The sequence below is a fragment of the Heliangelus exortis genome, chromosome 19, assembly GCF_036169615.1.
Source record: "Heliangelus exortis chromosome 19, bHelExo1.hap1, whole genome shotgun sequence".
NCBI classification, from domain to species: domain Eukaryota; kingdom Metazoa; phylum Chordata; class Aves; order Apodiformes; family Trochilidae; genus Heliangelus; species Heliangelus exortis.
Genome location: NC_092440.1, coordinates 5,685,834 through 5,704,071, shown reverse-complemented (window position 1 = coordinate 5,704,071; position 18,238 = coordinate 5,685,834). Strand labels below are relative to the sequence as shown.

The following is an 18,238-nucleotide window of genomic DNA, read 5'->3' as shown; positions in this document are numbered from 1 at the left end:
ATTTATCCAACTAAGAAGTAAAGCTTTTCAAGGAAGTGTCAAATAAATCATGGAAGTCCCATGTATAAGAGCAAGCAACGTGATGTGAAACCCCAGCACCAGCCAGCCATGACCTGCCTTAACCCACCCAGGCTCCAGCACTTGAGAAATGCCAGAGAGAAAAGTTTTAGAGAGAATCTCTAGCTTGTACAAGAACTGCTGCTATGATCATCCTTTTCTATCTACCCCCTCTCACGAAGGGCAATCCCAGCTGCATTTCTTCTTCCCATGTGCTGGTGGACTCTGCCCCACAACATGCAGCAGAGCCAGAGGCTGTGCAGCTCACATCCTCCTCCAGCTGCCGGTGTTTCAGCTGAGAGGTAGCTGTCCCGGTTTGCCCTCATTTCTCATCTCTGCAGCCTCCTCCTGCCTTTTAGAGATCACTGCTGTTTGAGAGCTGAGCATCTTCTGTGGCATTCAAGAGGAGCTGGGTAAGTCTAAAGCAGCAGAGCTTCGCCGAGCTGACCTTGCCCTTAAAATTCAGACTACGCCATCGAGAGAGCAATAAACTCCAGCAAGCAGAAGGACAGCAAGTAGATCAGAGCTGGGGAAGGGTGGAAGAGGAATCTACAGACACAACAGCTAACAGGGCTGCCAGCCTCAGACTCTTCAATCAACAGAGACAAGTAGGTTCCATATTTTCCCACATCTCTATTTGCTGTTCCAGTCTGGGGTGTGCTCACAGGGCTGTGCCAATGCTGAGCAGCTGGCATGCTGGTCAGCTTGGACCTCAGCCCATCACTGCATGGCAGGGCAGGAAACCTGCAGGGCAGCCAGCTCCTGGCTGGCATCTGTCACCCCTCTCAATTTGCCCTCTAAGAAGTAGTTCTGCTCTCCTGGTAAAGGCTCAGGAATGTTATGAAAGAACCAGGTTTTATTCCTTCACATTTGTTCTTTCCTCCTCTGTTAGTTTTAGGGAAGGGGCGGGAAAGCAAACTCTAGAAGGTGTTTGAAACCTGCCAGTCCCTTGGAGGCTGAAAACATTTTCCACTCACATGAGTGTTACTGGTTTTAGACTATAGGGCAAATTGCTCATTTATGGCAAAGCTAGTGAAATGTTAATGTGTCTGTACCCCTGGTAAGGCTGCAGGATACTTTGGCTACTGGTGAAAGTTTAATCACCCAAGCTTAAGTGAACAGTTTAGCTGAAGTGAGCACTTGGTTTCATGCTTCACTAACTGAAATGCTCCGAGCTCCAAGGCTGCCTGTTTGCTGTGGTTTGCTGTGCTCTGGCTGTGGCTTGCTCTCCATGTGTGCCACTTGTGTCTGCTGCTTTGATTCTTGTGGGCACTGTTAAACTGGAGTAGTGAGAGAGGCTTTAAGGTAGACAAAGTTACAGCTGGGAACTTGATTCGCTGCCCCAACAGCTGGGACTCGTGAAAAGTGCCCCAATCTCTGTGGGTTCCAGCAGAGAGGAAGCTCAGCCAGAGGATGAGTGGTTGGGTCCGGCTGCTCCCTTGCAAGCAGAGACTGTTTCCACAGCTCCTCTGCTTCAGCACCTGCAGAGTTCTCCCTCTTTTGCTCCTTGGATGAGAAGTTATTTTTGGCTGTGTTTTGCTATATTAAATATTAGCTCTAGGCTTTCCCCTATGCACTGTGTAATCCTGTTCTGTGTGGGCTTTATATATTGTTCTTTTGACATTATCACTATTGCATATTAATAAATTAAACTTTCAATTCATGTTACTCTCTGGGGTCAATGTATATTGCTAGGGGGTGAAGAGAAGGGATTAAAGTGGCTTAAGGTGTTCTGCTCTTGTGTCATTTTATAGCAGATGTGTAAGAAGGATCAGGGAGTTTTCTTTGCTCTGAATTGTTTTATTAATAGCAGAATTGTGGGGTCATAATTTTTATTACACTCTTAATAAGCTATTGATGCAGACACATTTTACACCTATGGGGAAATATAATTATGCTGGAACTGTAACAATGGATGTTAGAATATCACAAGGTATTAGGAGGAGAACAGCCCTTCACATTACATTGAATGAAGCTTAAGCAAGCCAAGGGGGAAGTGAATATTCAAGATAGAGAAAGAGGAGTTAAAACAACCTGAATGTCTCCAAGTTTGAGCTTTTCATTACTAATTAGCACAGAAATGGGGGAGCTGGTGATATAAACTGAGCTCCTCAGTAGGAGCATACAGGTGCATGATGTGATGCAGCAAGATCCAATAATAAGAATGCACTGAAGAAAAGGCTCCTGGTAGAGTACAGCTCAAGCTGGGGCATCAGGACATAGGTCACATCTGTCTTATCAAACAGTGCTGAGTTATGACACAGTGCAGCAGAAAACAACCCAATAACAGATGCAAGCACCCCATCAGCCAGCTCCAGAACAAGGGAAGGACTATAGCTGACAAAGTTTGTCTTTGAAATAGGGTTTAATGAGTTGAAAGGGATTAGATACTCTATTAAACCTCTAATAAAAAGCAGAATGACCGTGTTGAAAGCCACAGACTAGGAGAGGCAGAGAAGTGTGAGGTGGTCAGCTACAGAGCTACATGGTGTTAAGTCCCATACACCAGAGGAGCCAGTGAATATCCAGCTGCTCTACAAACACCTCTTCCCAACCACCTCCACTTCATTTACAATCAGCTTCCAAATGGAGCTGAACTTCCCCCAGAAACTCCACTCCCTGTTAGGCTTTAGCAGGGTGTCTGCTAGAAAAGGTGCCTTGTTTTGAACCTATTTGATAGCTCTTACAGCCATTCTTCCCCCAGCTTGTTTCATGCTCAGGCAACCACCACCACAAGCCCTGCACCTGCACTGTCAAATATATTATGTCCATGGCTTAAAGATCCTCTCTGCAGATCAGATAATCCTGTAGCCTGATAACCAGACAACACCTAAAAGATGTAGAGTGCCATAAGTAGACAACTACACTTATTTTCACTATCACTTTTGTTGTTACTTTATATCCTGTAGCATCACAGGTGTGACAGACTCTTTGTAATCATCAAATACTGCAAACAGTACCTTGCTCTGAAAATCTCATCAAGAACAGAAAACAATTGCCTGAACTCTTTTATATTGGGTTTAGCACTTGCTACCACATAACAGCTGAGATATGTGCTCGTTTTACAGAGAATTTTGCATTTGTGTCCCAAATGATGACTCCTGGGTTATGATGCCTGCTTGAAGCCCTGTCAAATGTACCTTAATTTGTTAACAGTTTTGCTCCATTAGGCTGACCCTGCTAAAAGGCCATAAAAAGTAATAGTCCGTTTGCAAGTTTCCTACTCTTAGCTACAATTAGGGATAATATTTTTACCCACAGGAACAAAATTCTGCAAAACTAAAAACCATCAAGGATACCAATGAAACTCAACATTCTCTAGTCTTGGAGAGCAAAACACTGTAGTTTTCTAAGATGGTTTCTGATCATATGCCTTTTCAGGAGACTATAGAACAAGGAAAGGCTGACAGCTCAGCATCCCATTGCTACACAGAGAAGTCTCAGTACAGCAAAGCACACGCTGTGTGTTCACACAACTTCAGTGGCATCTATAAACTGTGCTTTTTGAGAAGCATGTGCTGGCTTTCTGGGGACCACTACAGCAGCACTGTAGCATTAAGGAAGTTTTGCCTAGTTTTAAATAGGAAAATTACCATTAAAGTAATTAAAGTAATAGTTAAAGGAAGACTTGAGTGAGACCGCATGGAATGAGACAGCAGGGAATCTGAGAAAAGAAAAACAGTGGAAAAATGGAGATCATACTTGTTGGAAGTAGATCTTGAAAGTCTGGGAGTGTTTGCAAAGCAGTGCTAACACCTGTGGGATACCAAGTACTAAAAACCTGTCAGAATTTGTTAACCTGCATTTTTTAAAAAAAGGTAACAATGTTTCTAATTGTTTTATTTTAAAAAAGTAGCAGCTCCCCGCAGCGAAGGTGTGACAAAAGAAAAAACCAGGTTGCTAACATGGGTATTGAGAAAACAAAAATAAAGCAAAATGCATGCAAGAATCATGCTACATCACACAGAGCAGAGAAATCCCAGGGGAGCTTAACATGGTTTTGATTGTCCAGTACATAGAAGCAGGAGACACTAAATGCCATTTTAGCAGAAATGTTTGTAAAGCCCTAAGGAACTTTTACTCACCACACCCTGTGAGAATGGTGAAAACAGGACTAGTTTTGTGACTCAATGATCTGCAGTGGCATGTAGATACCTGTTTTCTGTGTTCTAGAGACTATTTTATGGCCATATGCATATAAACATTACGTTACCTTCTCCCACAACAAATCTGCCCTGACTGAAACTGTTCTGGGAATATTCATTCAATGCTTAGGCCCTGAAAAACAGCATTGACTTGGTCCAAAATTCTTGCTCATTCTTCTTTGAGTGATTTTTAAGAGGGTAACTACTAATCATGGTTTTGTTGAGTTCCACCTTGTTTGCATTACACCATACAAAAATGCACTGCAGGAAGGTTCTCCATGATGCCATTATGCTATTAGTGATTGTGGGAGAAATTGCAATCTTTAAGTATCAACAGAAATAGCTCCATTGCCTTGTAGAAGAAATGGGAAAAAGAAAAAACTGGTATTCAGACATTCATACACAAATGATGATTCAGAGAGGGGCTATAATAATACCAAGGCTGATGAGACACTACAGATAATACAGAAGAGTCAAAATTGAGTTGTATTTACAGCCTGAGTGTATCATAGAGCTAATCAAGAGGAAGGAGGAAAACAAATAATTGCTTGTACAAGTGGAGAGTGGGGAAAAAAATGAGCAAATGACTCAGTGCTTCCGAACCATTCCTGTTTCCACTGTCTATCGACCTGCCTGGAGAAGTTTGAGGAGCACTTTAAAAAATGTTTTATACTTTCATGGCTGAAAAGGTAAAACCAGGACAAGCAAGTGGGATGTATTTCTAGATCTGCCATTTACAGCAGAGGAAGAAACAGAGCAGAAGAGGGAATCTTGACAGTAGCTGATTAGAGAAACAGTTGTGACTGCTGCAGGGAAGAGTGTATTCACATCATCTGATACTGCTCTGTTGATCAAACCTTTTGTTGTTAAACAAAAAAATATTTTGCATGTACTCGTAATTTAGTAGCACAGGGTATTGGGTTTAAAGTTTTAGGTTTACGTGTCTTTCCTCACTCTGTTTTACTTTATGGGAAGGAACATTTAATGCTCTCTAAAGCATTCACCTGCTAGCTAGACATAAAAAGCAGTGAGTCCAGCAGTCAGCTGAAAGAGCTGAGAAACACCCATCCAGGATTCACATCTGAATACTGGCAATTAAAATGAACCAGACCCAAGCTCACTGTACCCCTGAGAAAGAGCTGTGCACAGTGAAAGCCTGAGAGCTGTGACTGCCTGCATGGGTCTGGGCCTTCCTGAAAACTTGCCCTTAAGTGCTGAAAGTCAGAAACTCTTCATGCTTTGGTTTCCACACTTCACAGAAGCAAAGAGAGCATTTTGCAACTTCTGTAACACAGTATCTGATGCTGTCTGATTACACTGGGTATCAGCACTGGAAGACTTCGGTTTCAAGTTCCTTAGAGAAAACTATTTGAAAGCTTATGTAACAGAAACTGATTCATCCTCTAGAAAGCTGAGGAGAAATTCACTACCACATGCCCATTACCAGCCTCTGTAGGCAATGCATTATATTAGCCTGGGTGTCTTGTCATCATTTATTCCAAGCAATATGTGTGATTATGGCAAATCTGCTATTCATTAACAAGGTGCTGAAGACCAGCTTGTTTGAAGACTTTTTCTGCCAAATTTTACTCCTCATTAGTTTTTGAAGCATGGGAGTTCCAGTACAAAGTTCATGTTAAAGGCTACCACTAATATTATTGTGCCACTTTAATGATGAAGTAATCAAACTGAAAACTCTATTCCCAGTTCCTAACACCGCATTTTTATTCTAAACACTGGAAGAGCACACATATCCCGGAGAGAAAAATGTTTGCAGCTGACTGATATTTATCTGAAAAGTGTGATTTCCTCCAAAGCAGCTTGATGCAGCTTCCTCCCTGTGTGTCACACACTGCTGAGGCTCCCATTCAGTCCTTGCCCACTCTGCCAGCAGACACTCAGCAGTGTAAATTCAGCAGCTTCTTCTGAGTCATAGAATCCTAGAATTGGCTGGGTTGGAAGGGACCTCAGAGATCATCAAGTCCAACCCTTGATCCACTCCCGCTGCAGTTCCCAGCCCATGGCACTGAGTGCCACATCCAGGCTCTTTTTAAATATCTCCAGGGATGGAGAATCCACCCCTTCCCTGGGCAGCCCATTCCAATGTCTGATCACCCTCTCAGTAAAGAAATTCTTTCTAATGTCCAACCTAACCCTCCCCTGGCACAACTTGAGACCTCTTGTGCCCTCTTGTCTTGCTGAGAGTTGCCTGGGAAAAGAGCCCAACCCCCCCCTGACTCCAACCTCCTTTCAGGGAGTTGTAGAGAGTGATGAGGTCTCCCCTGAGCCTCCTCTTCTCCAGGCTGAACACCCCCAGCTCCCTCAGCCTCACCTCATAGGATCTGTGCTGGATCCCTTCACCAGCCCAGTTGCCCTAACTTCATATCCTCATCCTGTTGTAAAGTGAGGTTGAAATAAGGACTGCAGGATTTGCTTAGCAGTATAATTATCTTTTCATGAGCTTGGAGGGTTTTATTTAGGGGCTTTGTGGTTTTGTTTGTTTGTTTTATAAAAATGCAGATGGGTAGAATTAGTCTTGTTCTCTAAAAAGTTTTAATGGAATGGATGTTACTTTTTTTTTTTTTTTTTTTTTTTTGAGGAGGGATCAGACATTTTCCTCTGATCAAAATGATCCATTTCCTTTCAATGTCATCCTTTACACAAGTTCTGAAACTAATTTTTAAACTAATTTTCAGAGCTCTCTCTCATCAGCTAGCAAGACATTGTGCACATAAGCACTTGCTACTTCTGCACATCCATAATTTGCCAACACCACCACTCTGGGAACTGCTGTAGCTGCAACTGGTCCTTTGCAAGGAAGGTTCCTGCTATTAATATCATTGCTATCATACCAGATAATACAGTAAAAGGCAGCAGCTTGCAGAAAGGCTTAGCCTAGAGTAAACTGAGGAGTACACTTTTGATTACAGTGTGGGGCAAAGTCTGCAGGGTGTTCTCATATCTCTGCAAGCTAAACATTCATTGTACACCAGGACAGTCCTGCTATTTGTATTGCAGTAACACCTAACAGAGTGACCAGGAGCTGGGCTGAGTCTGGCAGATGCTGTGAAAAACAGTGAGAGTCAGACCTAGCTCTGTGCCTGCCTCAAAGAACAGGGACAAGATAAAGGCTGGAAAATGGGAAAGAAACCTGCTGTCCATCACAGTCTGCAGGGGCAGATCCTGATCCCTCCAGGGAGGGCAGGTGTCCTGAGATCTACCAGGAAAGGCAGAGCATTCCCCTAGGTGACAGCCATGCTGCTTGTGCCCAGACCCTCTCCTCTTCTGGCAGGTCCCACCATGGCACAGGGATGTTGCTTCTGTCCACAAGGCTTTGAACCTCTGGCAGCTCTTGATTCACCAGATCTCCTGAGCTACTTTCAGTTCCCTTTTGCAAAGCAGTCCTGGGTAACATGCAAGTCAGGGATGGAGGATTTCCCCCCTTTGCTTGAACCTTTTGGAAATTGATTACAATTGACTAATTGAACCTATTACTAATTGACTACAACATAGGAAGAGAAAGAAGGATACTGAAACACAGCCCAGCCTGGGCCTCAGAGCCATCTCAGGTTCAGGAGGGAAGGAAAGCACAAAGAGCTCAGAGACCCCCCAGTCTGACTTTCTGCAGGACCTCAACATATCAAATTGAAATGGGCCTCTTTTTGCCCCTGGCTGTTCCTATAGTTTAACTACTTTAACCTTTAAAGGTAGCATTCAGGAACCATGGTACTTAAGTGTTAAAGCTAACTTGGAGTGTATTTTTGCAAAGGCAAAGGAGTTTACAGGGGCTTTTACCTCCCAGACTTGCATTTTATTTCAGCATAGGTCATGTGTGGCACTGGCTCTGTGTATAACAGGCCCATGGTCCCTTGTCTCACCACTTTCCTCAGTCTTGTCCTAAGAGAATCACCAGGTTAGGAGCAAAGAGGATTTAAAACTTCTTTCATTGTAGTGCTGAGTGCTTGCTGCTCCCAGTAATAGTTTTGATAGGAAAGTTGCTCAGCACTTCTGCAGGAATATTCTGCCAGTGCTGCTCTTTGCCCTGGCCTTTAAAGATTATTTGTGACACTGGACAAGAAATTAAGAAAGCCTTTCCCTACCAAAACCCATCAAAAGTTTCAATTTTGTCAATACCAATACCTCTATCTGCAGCCCCTGTTCACCTTCAGGGCAGTTCCTGGACAGCCTTTCTTCCTCTTAAACTTTTTCACTGTTCTGCCATGCAGTAAACCTTACCCCAAGTCACAAGTGTCACTTTCTCCCTGCTCTTGTAGTTGCTTATCCAGTCCCACTTCTGATCTCCTTGTTGTTTTATCTCATTTCCACTGCTATTTTCTATTTCCTTTGTTTGCTCCTACTTCCACAGATCCTGATAAAGGGTCTCTCTTGTCATGATCAACTTTATGCCTTCTCCTTTCTGTTGTTTTCTGTATTTTGCTATTCTTCCATGTTGAGTCCCTTTCCCATTCCTCCCATGTGACCCCAAGTGCCTCTTTTTCACAAGCACCCTCAGGGGTACCAATAGTCTCCTTACAGCCAAGCCAAAAATAGGACCTTTCTTGCACCATCATCCTTGGACACAGGTCAGTGTTTCTTCTTTATAAATCTCCTCAGCTACTAATTTCCCCTTTCCCTGTCTGATGATCAGGTTTCACTAATTTTTCTTCTGTACTGCCAGTATCCTGGCACTCCATGGAGTTCTATCTGTCTGCTGTGCTCTATTATACCATTTTTTCCTGCATATTTTATCTATCAACAGCTCTCTCTGTGAGTGAGCTGCTCATCTGGCAGTGAGAGAGGAGCTTGCTCTTCACCTCTTAGAGTCTGTTTGCTGAGATCACCCACAACAGCACTGAGAGGACACATTTTGTTATAAAGATACCTCTACATTAAGAAAAAGCAACAATCAGTTCTTTCATGCTCTGATCACCATTAAAATAGTTGGGTTTGGGGTTTGCAAGTAATTACTTACATACCCTCTGTAACATGAATATTGCAACATTTCAGCAGCAATATCCCTAGGACAAAGTAGTCACTGGACAATAGGGAGTTGCCTCTCAAGCTGCCTTGCATTTGAGAACAGGGCAGGAGGGTGACCTCCTCCATATGCCAGCACAAAACCAGCCCCCAGCACAGCAGAGCAGCCAAAGCTTTCCAGTATTTCCACAACCATACATCACAAAGTGTATAACTGAGCACGGGTATAACACAACCAAGCCCAGGAGCCAGACACTCAACTTCAGCAAAACCTTCAAGAGCAAATATATTCCAGGTTTCTAGTTAATTCTTCTCTAAAACTGGGAAAGAATTTGTGGTACCTCTGCTTAGCCACATAGAATAAATCAAACCTATGGCCACCAACACTTTATCAAAGCACTCTTCCTGCCACAACCCCATGATTTTTGTATTTTGTTTATCACTTCCCTGGGCAAAGGAAGCCAAAGCAACAGATTAACTTTATTAGAAGCCAAAGCAAGACTGTTTTGGGGTTTAATGGCACATGGACAGAGCTTGAGTCAGGTTCTCAAAAAAATAAGAAATTCCCAGCATTGGCATGGTGATGGGGTAGAGCTCAGGTGTCTTCTACTTCCTCCAGATGAGAAATGCAGCCATTAGCCTCATAAGCAAAATATAAGAGATAAGACATGTGCAAAATCCTTCTGACATAAAACTGAAGATGCACGAATATCCATATTAAAGGGTAGTCTTAAACCCAACTGAGTTCAAGGTTAACCAACTTCCAGTGCTAACCAGATGCCTCCAAGCAGCCTTTAAACAGCCAGGCTCTCAGAGAGGATCAGAGGCTGCAGGAGCTCAGCACTGCAGAAGGATTCCTGTGCTTGAGACAAGAGCAAGCCCCACAGCCTTGAGACCCAAAGAGTAGTTGGCCAGAAAGCAGAGCAACCTTAAAATACATTTCTTGCCTGCAGATATGTACTAGATCTCAACTAACAGGCTTAAAAAGGTTTTCAAACAAGGGCTGGTTGATTGCATTTTTCCATGGTTTGTTTGGGTTTTTTTTTCCCTCCATTTAAAGTAGCTTTTACGAAATAATTGTCATCTTTCCTAAATTGTTGCTTCCCCTCTTTCTCTCTTGCTGGTTAAATCTGGGCTGAGGTTGGATTGCTGTAGGACAGAAATATGTTAGGGAATTTGATGCAAAGGACAAGAAAACAAAAATCAGAGGTATTTGGTCTGAAAAGAGGCTTTGTCCAAGGCATAATTCTTGTGTGTTTAAGGACAGAGTAATAGATTTGGAAGGATAAGTCATATATCTTAGGATTTTCTTCCCTGCCCCCTTTGATTGATTAATTCCAGTCTCTTCAGATCTTTGCCTGTTCCCACAAACCTGGAATCTCAGGATTGTTTGATTAAGTCATGGTTACCATGACAATAAAAGTGCCTCTGGCCAGTTTGACCTTTGACTGGATTCAATTCACTGAGAGAAATGGACAGAGACTATAGAAAAACTTCAGCTTCGTGTCCACTACTGCATAAAACGGGCTCCCCCCACTTTTCAAAGAGCAAGCTGGTCTCCTTTTTTAAAATATAAATGGGGCTGGAATGCTCTGGAAAGCATTTCTAAGGTTTTGGTAGCCCATTTCTTGTTGAATATCACTTCAGATATAAAACACACACAATCACATGGTTGGAGACTAATTTTAAAATGTGGCGTTTACCACAGGAAAAACAAAGCTGAAATCAGGCTCCACATAACAGATGCATCCACATACAACTTAAAATCATGTCATATACGTATCCATCAGATATTTTATAGATATTTACAAATACCTAGCTCTCTGTAAATACATAGACATGCATAAAAGCAAGATTTCAGACTTCAGCCTCATTTCTTCTGGTTGTGCCCCACCCCCACACTGGGGGCTGCAGGCATTGTGTTGCTGTTGCTCATACAGATAATTATTCCTTTTCAGATACTTTCATTGCAAATCCATTTCAGCAAAAAAAAAAAAAATAAGTGGAGGGGGAAGAGAGGTTTCAAAATTAAACCTTGCTATGAGGTTTGTAAATGGGCCTGACAGAATGACAGCCCAATGGCCCTTGCAAGGCAATTCATGCATGCAAGATTGCCAGAGCCCTGGTGGGAGAGCACGCCGTGCCCACACGTGTGTGGGGGCTCCACTGGTGCTCCTCTCCTGCCTGCTCTGCACTGTGTGCAGCCCCCTTCATTTTATGGCTTTTTCTCTGAAAAAAGGGAAGCCTTGCCTTTAGTCTAGCTCAGAATGGTAGCTCAGAAAACCAAGCTTGATTCTGGAGTCCCAGGGTCCCCAAAATGCAGTGGGTGGACACGGTGGCAGATGGGATCAATGGGGTGAGGGATTTGGGAAGAGGGGGCTTGGCTGGGCACAGCACAGGTGGAGCAGTGAAGACCCTTCCTCAGTGTATCCAGCCAAGGTGAATGCAAACCAATGGAATGGCACAGGGCCAAGTAAAGGGAAGGAAAATAAACCCAGGCACTGTAAAAACAGAGCAAAAAAGGGTGTCTGAGCTGCAATAATAAGTGGGTTGACCTTAGTTGGGTAATACAGTTCTAGTTTAAAAGGCAGAGTGGGCAAGTTGGAACTTAAGGAATTAATTTTCACGATTTAAGAATTGGGGTTTTTTTTGATTCATTGCTCATTTGCTGTCAGTAAGCTCTTCCTTCTTCTCACCTTCTTACCTTGATTTCTGAAGTCATGGGAAAAAACTAAAGGGGATTATTTGAGCTCCTCCACATGGGCTCTCAGGCAGAGATTCCTCCTGCTTTCTGTGCTGGCTGTCAGGACCACATTCTGTCAAGTGGTGCAGTTTCAACAAGTTCAGTAGTGAGCTGCCATTGTTATCGGATTTTGGTTCCCAGAGCAAGAATTAGAAGAGATATTTGTTTGGGAGAGGATACAGAATGGAGGATTTTGTTTGTCATTTTTTCCTTTTTTTTTTTTTTTTTTTTTTTTTTTTTTTTTTTTTTTTTTTTTGGGGGGGTGGGGGGGGAAAGAATGATAGGGAAAATGTCAAGAAGTGTTTACAGGAAAATGATCAACCTGAAGAAAATCTCCCCCTACTGGAAAAGCATTCTTGCCTCCAAGAGAAGCCAAAGATAAAATTTTCAAAAGCACCCAGCTGACTTTCAAGGAAAACAAACTGCTAGAGGTCCTCTGACTTTGGAAAAACATATCTGAATCCTTCCATTTCCATAGTTCATAAGTGAAACTGATTTGAATTATGATGATTTCACCTCTGAAGAAACAGCAGGCACCCACCTCACTGGTTCATGCACCATCCCTTGCCACAAGATGGGAGAACATTATTAATGTAGAATTTGCCTGTTCCATCTTGGCCTTTCCCTCCCCTCATTCTTTTGATGCTGAGTGCTTCCAGTTGTGCCAGTCTGTAAAGTCTCAGCAGTATTTTGTGTTTTCCTTCAGTCTCTCTCTCCCTCTCTGTAAGATTTCACCAGCCTATTAGTGTTAGAATGTGAATGTTTATTAAATCCAGATATCTATTTATCTATTGGTCTATCTTTATGCAATTCATATACATGCATGTCTGCTGAAGCATGGTCCTGGGTATAATGTTCCATTAGAGTGAAATGTTTATGTAAAGGAAACTGAGGAGTTTAGCTATTATAAACCTGGACACTGTCAGTTTACTTACAAGAATGTCATATACAGTCCATGGCCAACCTTAAATTGAGACCCTAGCACATCTTTCATATGTCTCTTTTTGTCTTCACTTGTTGGCCATCACAGACACATCACCTGTTAGTTCAAATACAACAAAAATCTTCATATTAGTGAGCAGCATGATTATTGGCAAGAAATTGTACCTGTACAGAGTAAATACCAGACCATTTCTTCTTGTCCAAGAGGGTATCTGTTCCTATAACCTCAGAAAATTACTACATGGACTGTTACATCTGTCCCTCAGAAATAAATCTACACATTCCTACTGTTTTATTTTTTTCCTTTTGAATAAAACAATACATGACAAGCTCCCAGTCCCTATCCATCCAAGGTAAGAAGTGATTTGAGGAGGGTTAAGGAAGAAGCAAGGGTCACTGGGTGAACCAGAGGTACCTACCACAAGCACAGCAATTTAGAAATACCTGCCTTTTCACACAGGCTGAATTCTCTGCTCTGGGAAAACATTTTTTTTTTCCAGGTCCTGTAAATAACAGGATGTTTGGTGACCAACAGAGTCTGCTGTGTTTAAAACCCTTCCAGCTAGCTGTAACTCATCTTCAGAGTAACCCTTAGCAAAGCCCCAAACATCTGGTGAGATTTTGAGCACCAGTGTCCGACCGTGGCTAGGAAAGGCGTTAGCTGAGGGGAATAAAAAGCATTCTCTGGCTGTCCCTGCCGATCGCACGGTGGCTCTCGCTCCCGGCACCGCGGTGGAGCCGCCCGCACCTCCTGCAGCCCCGCTCCCTCCCGCCTCAGCCCCGAAAGGCAGCAGAGCTCTAATGACCTCCCGTGCACTTCCATCTAACAGATATGTTTTTGAAAACAGAATCAGACCTCACACATCTACGAGACCACTTTAAAAGGATTCTCACTGCACCTTCTGCTCTCTGTTCTCTACACTCAAGTGGAAGAATTGCACAAATCTCCCCTCTCCCTGGCCTTTTCACCCAGCTCTTCCTGACAGCAAGAAAAACTTAGGAGAGCCAAAAGGAAGCTAAGAAACAACACCAGGTCCTGCCTGCTCAAGGAACAGTTCCCGTATCTGGCTTTTGCTGCTGCTAAATGCCTGGGTGCAGCTTTATTATCACTTCTCTCCCTCTGTGCCTTTTGCTTTCCGTGGCTCCACGTGGGAAAGGATTTTGTTTCCCAGTCCGTTGGAGAATCTTTCCATCACCACATTCCAAAGACTATCCTTCTTTCCCTCTGATGCTCAACCATTTATGCAAAGAGGAAAAAAAATATCCCAGAATAAATCTTGGTTCACATTTTCTCCCTTTCTTTACTACTCTTACTCCCACCCACTAGATTTATGAACTATCTTTTATTGACTGGTATGGGCTGAATTGTGCAAGGACAAATTTACAAGGATGCTTTAGCCTACATGTGTCACACATGGTGTACGATCAGAGACTGGCAATTAACACACACACACCAGTAATGCATCACTGGAACTTGTTCACAACTGCATCAGTAAATATGGATATCCCAGGTTGTGCAAAAGCTTATCAGACTTTGTCTCCACACCAAAATAAACAAATAAAAATGCTGTGGTGATGAGTTGGTACCCCTTTGTACCATCTTTCTGACTGGGAACTGGGAAGATGTGGTGTAACTCCAAACATAAATTGATAGCAAAGCCAAAAGTCTCTACTCAGTCTTGAGAAGGTCAGTATTAGAACAGAAACTAGTTAGGAGATTTTTAGCATTGGTTCAGAAAAGCCACAACCAGATAAAAAACCTTGCTTTGATACAAACTCTAAGAATTATAGTTCAAACAGCTCGATTGAGCAGCCCTTGCATTGAGAAGTTTTATACCAGAACAAGTATCATCTGCCTGTGCCATTTATCTTGTGCTGTGCCAGGTGTTGCCCAGCAAAACCAGCAATAAGTTGTTAAAAAGACAGCTATAATCCATTTACATTTAATTAGGAGAGCACAATACATGTACACTTTCCTCCAGGAACCTCAGTTACAGTCACCTTCTTCCCAGCAGCCACCACTGGGTCTCTCTCCACTCAGTGCCACTTGAACCCAAGTTGAGTTCTTGGGAAAGGCTTTACCTTCCCCAGATGAAAAGCTGAGGTACCAGTTTCTCCTTACAGTACTCATCTCTGCTTCTAATTGATCCCCTCTGCTTTAACAATCACATTGCCTGCCCTTTGCTACTACTGTTCAGTCATCTCTTTCCTAATGTCTCTTTGGTGACAAGGAGAAAACAGAAGCAGAGGAGATGATTCATACGAACTAAAAGGAGTTTTTAACATCTTTCTGGTTTGCACTTTTTTTCTAAAACAGAGCTGGGGAATCTGCCTGTCCAAAGCAGAGCCTCCTCAGCCAGTGCATTCCCTCACTGCCACTCCAGTGCTCGCCTCCATCTTTTTACAAAGCAAGGAGATTCACTATTAAAAAACACCTGAGATGATGACTTTTCTGTCATTCCGAGACCAAGGAAAGCCTCTGACCTGGCTGGATGCAGGGTGGCAAATTCAATTCTCTTCTCTGTACTGCTTCTTCACTAAATCTACACTGCCTGTTAATCCCCTGCATCCCTGTAGAAAAGTCACGACTGAAGACTCAGGTTGTCAAAACATCACTTGTCTTTTCCACCAACGCTGGTGGAAGCATGGCTGTGCTCAGCCAGAGCAGGGTTGAGCCAGCTTTTAGAAGGTCCCTGTTTCCAATTTAGCACAGCTCCCAGGAGGTATTACATTTCCTGGTGCAGAGCAGAAAACGCTTTGAGATCCTTAAGCACAAAGCCTTGTTGTTTTATTCGTTTGTACTGCTGAGCAAATTCTCTTTTCAAGGCCTCCAGTGGGGAAATTTCCTTCAGTTTCTCCATAGCCGAGTCCAGATTAATGCTACCTTTACCCTTTTAATGTCTAGAAAGCGGGATTCCTTCAAAGACTGGTTTATTTCCTGTATTCCTGGAAGATCTTTTAATTGCAAAAAATATTCTGTTCCTAATTACAGAAGTATTTGAGCTCATCCTCTATTCTGTTCTGATGTTGGCAAAGCCCCTGGAAGAGCTCTCCAACCTGAAACTTCCAAGGAATCTATTAGGAAACCCATTGCAGCTTCCAGATAACATGCTGCCAGCTTTATTAAAAGAGCAATGCACAGCAGGCTCACACTTGCATTGCAGTCATTCTTGGCACTTCTGCTGCCTCCTCTCTCCAAGTATTCTGCACGGCTCATTCCACTTGCTGCCTCTTCCTACCATCCCAACTAACAGACACAAGCACCTCCTAGGATCACCTGAAGCACATGTATTTTATAGCTCTTCACAATTCACACCTTATAAAAACCTCTCTAATATCACCCCTGCTTTTCCCAAGAGAGAAACTGAGGCAGGGAGCTGATCCAAGGAGCAGCAGGGGATGAGGGCAGGCTGGCTGTCTCGTGAAGCTGGGACAGTCTCTCTGATATTTAACACATTTAATACATCTCTGTCCACTGTGCTGCTGTTAACTGACCAGGTCCCACTGTTTTTTTTCTCGAATATTCCCCAGATTACAACCAGGGCAAGTTTGCTGCTGCTTCAAAACAATGTTTCTCTGATTACAGCCTAGGCTGACAATTAGAGTGATTTAAAACCAAACTAATTGTGAAGTACTTTGATCATGCTTAGCACAACTTGTGGTTTGTAGGCTGCAAATAGTTGAAAGGAACCCTTGAGTTCACAATTTCCTTGAATATAAATTTTATTTTGATACATAAGGTATGATTTTAATATTAAAATTAACCTTGTGTTTGTTTTCCCCCTCATCTATTTCTTCTTTGAATATTATTGCCGTGTGATTTTTCTCTCCCTAAGCTTAATATTTACCACAAATTTGGTTTAGCTTCAAGTTAATTTTCTTCTATTAAGAATTTTCTGAAGTATTTTTTTTAGCTTTGGTCTGTCATTAAAGTTTTTGTTTGGGGGTTTTTTTGTGTTCAAAGAATATGGGTTGGCAATGCAAATCACTTTCTTGCAGAGCAGAGAGAGAAAGCATCCAAGCAGCAGCTCAAGTGACTTCAGGACTGGGTTACTGTCAAGATCTCTGCTGATATTACAGAAGTCCCAGCAGCAATTTGCACTGCATTAATTCAACCCATGCACCACTTCTGTTAACATAATATGGGCAATAAATCCTTCAATTGCTCTCCTTTCTTTCCATTGTTAAGAATATAGGACACTTGCTTCTTGCAATGGCAAAAAGCTGCATCAGTTGGCTGCAGCTAAAGCTCCCCCAGGCAAGACTTGCCAAGCACTGTACATGGATCTGTGTTTCAAATCCCAGTTGTCTGCAGCATTCCTGGAGTGCAGCTACTGAGGCAGTGCAGACACCGGCCCACTTCAGGGAAATTCTGTGTTTCCCTTCATGATAATCTGCTGCTTCTGCCCGGTTCTGGAACAAGGCTCCATCCTGGGCTTCTCTGGACTTTTCCTGCCTCCAGCCCAGAGCGTGCTGGCTTTCAATGTGATTTCAGGTATGAGTGGCTGGTTCAAAGGGAGGTGCACATGTTGGCCCCATCCCCGAACTGGCGCCTCTCTGCCTGGGAAACCTGAGAGTTTCTGTCCTTGCTTATGAACCGTGACATCTGCGCATTCCTCGGGTGCTGACCCCCGGGGGCCAGAGGTCACCCCAAGGTCAAGCAGTTTCCTCTTTCACCACCAATAGAGACCTTGACTAGAGGTAAATTATGTTGCAGTTTAAGGAAATAATTTGAAACACTCTTGTAATTATAATAAATTTTGCTGTTTACATTTTAATCTTCAACCCTTTCACCCTCTGGTTCTCTTGTTTAAGAAAAAAAAAAAGGGGGGGAATTATATATTTAACAGAAAAACTCCTGCCATGGTGGACAGTTGAATAAATAACCAGAGTTCCAATAGCACAACAGCTCCAAGGTCTTTGTCTGCCTTCAGCATGAGCATGCACTTTTCAAAGTGCAAGATCTACTTAATCTTCAGAGAAGTATGGTCATGCCAGAAGAATGGAAACATAATATTGTGTTAGGAATGTCACGTGATTCCCAATTCTCCATGTTGAGTAACTGTAAAGTTATTTGAAGAAAAATCTCAAGCACCTTACTTAGGCAAAATTCCAGTTGACGCCAATGAAATTTTGCAGCCCAGCAGACATTGAGTCATGGCTATGGGAAGAGCAGCTGTTTTACTGAGCATACGCTGTCATTTGATCATTTTTGCTTGCTGCTCATGAGCACTGGCAGGCTTGGAAAACCTTTAATTTAAAGGAAACCACTCAAATAATCACAATGCCCTGTTAGTTTTCAGCTGAGTATTATTATTCCATCTGCTATTTTAAAACAAGACTCTGCACGTGTACAAGCATTCTTCGTTTAGCT

General features: G+C 42.8%; 1 long non-coding RNA gene across 2 annotated transcripts; it reads left to right on the top strand.

Moving 5' to 3' along the window:
• Positions 1–275: 275 nt before the first annotated feature.
• Positions 276–17,030, top strand: LOC139805075 (uncharacterized). 2 transcript variants are annotated; one of them, XR_011729680.1, is made up of 3 exons: positions 276–359; positions 524–665; positions 16,864–17,030. It is a non-coding gene; the product is annotated as an uncharacterized lncRNA (long non-coding RNA). The 2 variants fall into 2 exon arrangements; XR_011729679.1 differs by having other exon boundaries at positions 297–665.
• The last annotated feature ends 1,208 nt before the right edge of the window (positions 17,031–18,238 follow it).